The following is an 8,869-nucleotide window of genomic DNA, read 5'->3' as shown; positions in this document are numbered from 1 at the left end:
AAAATGGATTAGCTCTTCACAGATTTAATACCGTGTCTCTGTTTCAATTTTTTAGTGTAATTTACAACTCGTACCACAATGACTGTAGCCTGTGTGAGAATGTGGAGATCACACGCTAGCTGTTCTTCAACACTTTGATGAGGAAAGTTATTTAATATTCCTCCCAGTTGTTCATCTTAATATTCAGACATAAATCATAGTGAAAGAAATTAGAGTAAGATTCAACTCTTGTTATTACAACTCTCATTACAACAAACTTCTTCCCTGTCCTTCATTATAGTAGGTTGAGAAGTACAAGCTTCTACAAGCTGAATTCCTAAGCTTGGTTTAGCTAATTCCCATGGATTTTTTAATGCAAGATTTGATGTTTGCCTTCTGAATGTAAAGCAAAGGATGTCAGTGAAAGTGGTTCTGTCATCTGACTTTTAATTAGAAATTATCATTGTTGTAGCCTGTGAGTATAATAGCCCAGATTTTGCCATTAGTTAGACTTACATTTGCACGTTTAGGTTTTAAAATATTTTTGCATGGCAAGTTGCTGAAAGTGCGAACTGATAACGTTCCAGTGAGGGGAAACCGGCCATCTGGGACCTGAGTGAACAGGGCAAGCAACTGTGTATCTCTTTAACCAATCAGATTGAAGGGTTGTGAAATAAACACTGGAGAAAGAAGTGTAAATTTGAGTGGGTGAATTCAACGTCAAATCAGGTGCCGAAAGAGAAACAAAAAGAGAGGGAAAGAAAGATTGGCTTGAGAGAGAAAAAAGAGACTGAAAGGAAAAGTAAAAAAAATTCTTGAAATTTTAAATTTGGCATTTTTAAAATCTCAAACAACAGTTAATATCTGAAGGAATGAGACTACACACTTATAGTAGTTAATTTTCAGTGCCAGAGAGGTTGATTGGCTGTAATTAACAGTTAGCATGTTGTTAAAAGGGTACTTGCGCTTGTAATGACTTGTCTTAACTTTCTGTGGCAAGTTTAATTCGTATCTACCGCGCAAATACAGTGACTTCACGCCATTCAATGCATTTCAATAGTGAGGCAGATAATGAAATGCCATTTTTGCGTAGTTAATGGCGGAGTGATGCAACTTGGACAGCAAAGTTTGGGTATTAATATTTAACCGCACATCTGCCTCGTGCCTTAAGTTGCTTTATTATTTATGTTTAAATAGCGGCGAGTGCCATTAGCCTCACCATTATTTTAACAGCAAAATCTGGGCCAATAATGTTAATTACCAACTGGAATACTCGTTCTGAAGAAGCTATGTTCACTCAAAAGTTGATGCTCTCTGGTACCTTTAACAAAAGACAAAAACCCAAGCCAACGATGGAAAATTTTAGATTTCGTGGTACATTTCATAGACTAAACAAGGGTGAAACTGACACAACTTTATAGATTAGTGAGGTTCACTCGTTAGAGCAACAACTAAAAAGTCAAGAAGCACAGGTAATGCGATTTATTGGAAAAGGTCACAAATTATTTGCGGTAATTAATACTTTATAAGTCCACTGTGACTTGCCAATGAACTTGTAAATTAAGGCAAGCCTGCTTATCCTCAGTCAAAAATATAATTAGAATAGATAGATAAAATCTGCAGCCAGATCCTGTTATGCGAGACGTTCAGAATAACTTTTTTTTAGGACAATGTAACAATGGCTGACGGTATTGAGGTCCAAGGCCTCAGCTGGTACTTAGAATGACAAAGGAAATTGAGCGTTAAAGTTTATCCCTTACATAGGATTAGGTGGCAGTACACCAAAACTGAAATATGTTAATTTGTTTCACTGATAAATAGCAGGCAGTGAGGGTGGCATTGTAATGAATTGCCACATATTTCTTCTTGTCACGTGTAGAGACTCTACAGGGAAATGGACAATGGCAGCCCCAGCATACTCAAGGTACATATGACAACACAATGCAATGTACAGTCAATGCACCTTAAAACACTAGATAACAACACACCTTCAACAGATGCAACAGAGTAGAAAACATCTTCAACACAACACAGCACATCCTCAACTGCATGTAGCTTTAATACAACGCAATTAGCAGAATGCAGCAACATGTTACACAACAGACTCTCAACCCAACACAAGTGTTATCATAGTGGCAACTTCATTGCCCGTAGAATTTGCATAACAACTTTCTAATATAGTTAGCAACATAATATTTTCTAATAATCACCAGAATTTAAAAAATGGAAAATATATAGTAACAGTTTTTTTTATTGGATCTCAGTATATTGGATTTTATTTGTTAATGTGTATCTCCATCTTGGTACACTGTACCCATTATACAACTTAAAAATGATCTCTGGCTTTAACAACTGCTGCTGAATGGCATTCTGCCAAAAAATGGACTATAACCCAATTACTGGACATTATTTGCAGAGATGCCAAGTATGAAGTTTCAGATGTAGGTCACCCAAGATTGATGATCGGGGAGAATGCATACTGTAGTCCAACCCTCTAACTGAGCAACGAGAACAGCTGCACACTAGACGTGAGGTTTAATGGTAAAATCTGGATCTGGCATGCGGTTTGCTAGCCAGTTGGCATATTTGTATTTTGTAGAATGTTTTCCAGCAGCAGCTGTATGAATGGAGCTAGGAATCATTTTCATGGAAAAGAAATATGAACAAGATGGCCAGCCCTGTCCATTAGTGAGCCTCTGAAGTAGTGTTGTCTCTGGATAATTCTGTCTCTCTCAGTCATTCACTCGCTGTCTTCCGCTGAGATGTCGACTGCTCTCAGCAGCAATTTGAAGTGTGTGCTATGATGCTCTGCCTTTTATTTCCAAATGATAGCAGGAAGAACCTATAAAAGAGAAAAGTGACCTCAGCTAAAAAGAAAATAGTGTACAGATGAAATTCTGAAAAGACTTCTTGGCAGGGGACATGTAACTGACTTGTGATGAATCACCTCCTGATTTGTGGGGGGGGAAAGAAACCAGTTGTGATATATTTTGCTTTCGAAACTTTCACAGAAAATGTCCCAGTTACAATTTTTATGCAAGACTCGCTTGTGGAAAACATGGAAGTTGCATTACCCTTGTGGAGCCGTGCCTCTCACTAAAGTCAGCCCCTGTTGTTCATAATTCGGAGGTTTTCATTTTCAAAATGGTGTATGTAAATAGAACTATTTTATTGACAGTTTATAGAGTTGAACAGTGCCATCTTGTGGGAAATGCCATCATTTTTGTTTTCAGTGCACTATTTTATAACAAAATGTCATACTGTGACTCTTCATTCATTTAATAATTCTTGGTCTATTAAGGTCCATACTAATAGATTTCAATTTTCTACTGGAAAGGAAAAATCTCTCATATGGTGTAACCATTACTTTCAGACCATTAGTAGATACGAATGTAAACCTCCTATTTCCACACCAGGACTTGAGAACATAATCTAGACTAACACTCTCATGCAGGACTGGGAGAGCATTGCACTGTTGGAGGTACCGTCCTTCAGCTCAAATATCCACCTGCTCTGGCGGTGTTAAAGATCCCATGGAACTACTTGAAGAAAAGCAGGGGCTTGTTTTGGTGTCTTGGCCAACATTCTTCCCACAAACAACACCACCACCGGCTATTATTCTTGTTGCTACTTGTAGGATTGTGTGTGCAAAATGCATTTGCTTACGTGATTACAATGATTGAGTTACAAAGTAATTCATTGTATGTGAAGCTCTTTGAGTCGTTTCTGAGAAATATAAGGCGCAATGCCTTTTATGTTCCTCAAACAAGAAAATCACACAGAATTAATTAATTTGAAATGATGTAGGCAAACACAGCAGCCATTTTGTACACAGTGCAAGGATGAAAGAAAGCAATGTGTTAACATTTACTGTAATATTACCCATTATCTAGTTTGCAAGTGATTATTCCTTTATGCAGATCTCCTCATATTGCATTAGACTTTTCACTCTAGTGTAGTTGCCACAGGATTTCTGTCACCACTATGTTACACAGAGTAAATTGATACTGGGCAGGGTGAGCTCTATCAGTATTGAGAGCTCTGGTGCTATGTATAGGAAGATCAGGTGCAGTCCAACTGACCATTCTTAAAATTAGTCCTATTGGCTTCTGTGATGGCTCAGTGCGTTTAACCAGTGAGAAGCTGAGTCATACAGACCCAGAAGGTCCCAGATTCCACCTCTGGTTGTATGAGTTGGCTGGTCCTACCTGGGGTGGTGGCAGGGATAATTGCTATTATTACCCCTGTGTTAGGGGAAACCCCTTCAGGGTTCTGCTCTTAATTCCAAAGCAGTGACCCCTGCTGCTAGTGCATGTTGGGTAAACGTAGGACCAGCTTGGCTGCGATACCTTAACCTCTCCTTCCCCACAGTCAAATAACTGCTGATACTCACTAACAAAACTCACACACCTGAATAATAGCTGCTTGGGAGTGGCTGGTGCTTGCTAGATTGTTGGAAAGAAAACCCATTTAGTTCACTAATGGCCTTTATGGGATGGAAGCTGCCACCAGTGGTGGACTGACCATGTGGGAAATCGGGAGGTTTCCCGAGTGACCCATGAATGGTTCCATAGTGCTGTATGGTCAGTATCCCTCTTTTTCCGTGAGAGTCCTGAAGAATCCCATGCCCTTTCAGGGGAGTCAGGCGCCCCCCTGCCTGCCACCCCTACCTGGCCTGGCCTACATGTCATGCTACTCCACACTGTGTGGTTGGTGATTAATGCCACTCTTGTCAGCTCTGGCTCAGTTGGTAGCACCCTCACCTCTGAGCCAGAAATGGTGGTGGGTTCAAGTCCCACTCCAGGGACTTGAGCAGAAAAATCTGGGCTGACAGTGCTGAGGGAGTGCTTCACTGTTGGAGGTACCATCTTTCAGATGAGATGCTAAACTGAGGCACCGTCTGCTTTCTCAGGTGGATGTAAAAGATCCTATTGTACTATTTTGAAGAAAAGCAGCAGCGTGATCCCGGTGTCCTAGCCAGTATTTATCCCTCAATCAACATTACTAAAAAAAAAGATTATCTGGTCATTTTCACATTGCTGTTTGTGGGAGCTTGCTGTGTGCAAATTGGCTGCAGCATTTCCTACATTACAACAGTGACTACACTTCAAAAAGTACTTAATTGGCTGTAAAAGCGCTTTGGGACGTCCGGTGGTCATTATAGAAATCCAAGTCTTTCTTTCTTTTCACTTGCATAAACCAATAGCTTAGAAGGCCTTCCACTGTCTTCTCAGGGCAACTAGGGATAGGCAATAAATGTGACCTTGACCACATCGGGAGAACAAATATTTTTTAAACATCTGCACTTAAACAGGAAGTCAATGCCTTCAGGACCGGAGGGGAGAAAATTTGCAAGGAAACAAAAGTCCCATTGATTATTCGGCTTTCAGTATGCACTGTCACCTAGCGAGAACAGCTGGTATTGCTGTCAGTTCCTGCCATGAGAGAAATTACATGATAGCATCTTATTCTGAAAGAATCTGATACAGTTCCACGACGTGCGTTTTAGAGTAGTTTGTTTATGAAAAGATTTTATTATGTCTGAACACGACAGAATGATTAAAAATACATCAGCAATTCTATTGAAAGCAATGGATTCTAATCTCAGTTTACACCTAATTAATATTCTTCACCTTAATTATAAGGTTCTCAGTTATAGTCCCTACCTTTGTTATAGGTTTCCAGCACTTTTTATGTGCTCATAGAATGGTCACTGCAGGGCATATTTCATTAGAACATGCTTTTTTTTTGATGGAAGACTAATTTACACTACAGCAAAGTTTCATTATAACAATAGATTTTAAAATTAGCTAGTAGATCTCTTACACTAAGTCACAGGATAGTACTAGTGTTTTATAAATACTGGAGTATTAGACCAAGAGATGGAGATGTTGTATTGTGTTGCTAAAGTGTAAATGTTTCCTTTTATGTCACAACGTTGCACAACATCTTGAGGTCAATTAAAGATGAATTCCTTTTATAGACATCCTGAGGTCAATTAAAAGCCAATTGATTGTCTTCAGATTGACAAGTGTTTTTAAATCCCTGGCTCGTCCCTAAGGTCAGGAAAGAAAAGCAGGAAATGATTGGCTGTCTCTTTTTAATACGTCTTGTAAAAGATTATTTTGCATCTGTACCCAAATGTCACATCTGAAGTGTGACAGACTCAACACTAGCTGATCTCTCATCGTGTTGCTTGTAATGAGACAGCGAATGAGCTGTTTTATATCAATACAAATTCGGGTCTGTCGTCGATACGTTCTTGGATTCAGTAGCATCAGTTGCTCCCGTAAGCGGTCTGAGCATCTTATTTTTAAGGCAATTGACTTGCACAGCTCTGCATCTACTTATACCATAGTGGGACTGGGGTGTAACAATCAGATCCCTTTGTGATCGGGACCGGATACCCTTCGCTTTAACTTATGTACGATTCCATTTTATTAATGGTATTCTGAAAAGTTCACTGTTACTTTAGGGATTGCATTTCACAACAATGCCCATTATTCTGTGAAAACTGTAATGGTTTGGCCTTTATATTTGATATATATTCCTTTTTCTTTGCATTTAATTTTTGTCCCTTGCTATTTTAAAGCTGAGGATACGCACCAAGATGGTTTGAATCATGCCTCTCTATAAAAAAAAAACACACAGCATCTTTGTTAAAATATTTTATATAAATTCTATCCAATAAACTCTATAAACTTGAATAACTATTTAAATTTTTCAGAGCGGCCCCTCAAGAGAAGGTATTTGCCTCGAGAGAATGTATTTCGGAGTAATTCCGTTCAAAACCTGTGCAGAATTTTCATGAGGCCCGTTTTTGGAAATCTGCCAATTTCCTTTCGGCCACTGATCAGACTTATTGGGCTGTTCTCTCTCTCTCTCTCTCTCTCTCCCCACCCCCGCCACCGCCACTCAGCCCCGATTTCCACCCCATAGGAAATCCAAAGCCCGTGCCTCCAGGCCCCCTCCAGCTCTGTTCGCCTCAGGAGAAGGTATTTCTGTGCAATATTTAGTTCAAATGCTGCGTTAGCTTCAATTTTGGAATGCATTTTGTTTTGGTCAACACACACACACTGGCAGATCTCACGTGGTGAGCCATAGAAACATAGAAGACAGGAGCAGGAGTAGGCCATTCGGCCCCTCGAGCCTGCTCCACCATTCAATGAGATCATGGCTGATCATCCAAATTCAGTACCCTGTCCCTGCCTTCTCCCCATATCCCTTGATCCCTTTAGCCTTAAGAAATATATCCAACTCCTTTCTTGAATATATTTCATGAATTGGCCTCCACTGCCTTCTGTGGTAGAGAATTCCACAGGTTCACCACTCTCTGGGTGAAGAAATTCCTCCTCATCTCTGTCCTAAATGGCTTACCCCTTATCCTTAGACTGTGACCCCTGGTCGGGACTCCCCCGCCATCGGGAACATCCTTCCTGCATCTAGTCTGTCTAGTCCTGTTAGAATTTTATAAGTTTCAATGAGCCAGAAGTCAGGGGATTTGCTGCTTTATAACAATAATAATAGAGGTGTGTCTGTCATGTAGGGCATAAGATCAGGATCACTGATTCACAGTGACTGAATAAGTAAAATTCAATTCTTTTTAATGGTATTCTGAAATTTTTACTGTTACTTTGGTGCCCTTTTATTTTTATATATATATCCTTTTACCTTTGTAAAGGAGGGTAACGCACAAATAGAAACAAGAAAGCCTATCTGGAGTTACAAATATTCCAAAAGACCAGCAGCATTTTACAACATAACATATTGTTGAAAAACTAAAGATCTTCCAATCTATTAGTTGTATATTATGTCTCCACTGCCCTCCTCAGTACCACACACCACATCTCTTCTGGGAGGATGTGCAGGCAGCTCACTTTTGGGTTTTTGTATCCATGACTTGACAGACTGTAAATGAGCGTGTTTGGGGTTTGTTTGCTATCTGATTTTTGTTCCACCCTTTAGAGAAACAGCTCCTCTCCTTTGTCCACCTTCCCAGATGATGAGCCTTCTGAGGACTCGCCAGCTGGAAAATCCTTGCACTCCACTGCCCTGCATCACTCCGACACAGCATTACTGATTTTACTGAGTTGCTGGTGATGAACACTTTTACTTGCATATTTCTACTTAGCCACAGACTTTCATTTCTCCCACTTGCAGCAGGGTTTTGTGCTCTCAGTGCATGAACACCCCATACAATTTGGTAGTGGACTCCTCCACACTCTCAGACATGTTGCGGAAGCTCTGTGGCAGGCAGGCAGCAATAGCTGGTGCGTAGAAAGCATCTTCCTTTTAAAGGTTAGGCCCCTAAATTCTGCATTTCTGTCCTCTTCAACAGAGCTAGGACGCAAACTTGCCCTCCGGTGAGTTGTTTCCTGGGCTGTGTTGTCCACCTGCCCCTGCTCCTGCTCAGTGAATCAACCGGTGCAGACCTCTCTAACTGATTACCGATAGCATGTAGGGGTGCTGATTACTGTGCAGGTGCTTAGAAGTGTGAGAACGAGTGATGATGCATTTTCGGGAGGGTTCTCCCCCTCCGTCTGTGTGCCTGCAGGGCCTGAGTCATGTGAAAGACCTAGAAAAAGGGCCGGGAGACAAGGTTTAGCGGAGGCCAAGCGCAGGCAGCGCAAGGAGCGCACGTCAACCCAAGCACCCCACCCACCCGCCCCTTCAACCACCGTCTGCCCCACCTGTGACAGAGACTGTAGGTCCCGCATTGGACCCATCAGTCACCTGCGAACTCATTTTTAATGTGGAAGCAAGTCATCCTCGGTTCCGAGGGACTGCCTAAGAAGAGAAGGCAAGGGTTAGCAGTAGCAGATAAGAAGCAGGGCGACGCTGCACCAGCTGTCATGTTGAGTGCATGTATGTGTGTGAGTGAGACAGTTAA

General features: G+C 41.0%; 1 long non-coding RNA gene across 2 annotated transcripts in view; it reads right to left on the bottom strand.

Moving 5' to 3' along the window:
* Nucleotides 1-1,446: 1,446 nt before the first annotated feature.
* LOC147108166 (uncharacterized) overlaps nt 1,447-8,869 on the bottom strand; it is a 123,336-nt gene continuing 115,913 nt past the window's right edge. For both annotated transcript variants that reach the window (XR_015080709.1, XR_015080708.1), the window contains exon 4: nt 1,447-2,821. This is a non-coding gene — a long non-coding RNA (uncharacterized LOC147108166). The remainder of the gene's footprint in view (nt 2,822-8,869) is intronic.

The sequence above is a fragment of the Somniosus microcephalus genome, chromosome 13, assembly GCF_052327205.1.
Source record: "Somniosus microcephalus isolate GS21.2 chromosome 13, FLI_Smic_1.0, whole genome shotgun sequence".
NCBI classification, from domain to species: Eukaryota; Metazoa; Chordata; class Chondrichthyes; order Squaliformes; family Somniosidae; genus Somniosus; species Somniosus microcephalus.
Note: the sequence above shows the minus strand (reverse complement) of the source record. Positions and strands in the feature narration are given on the sequence as shown.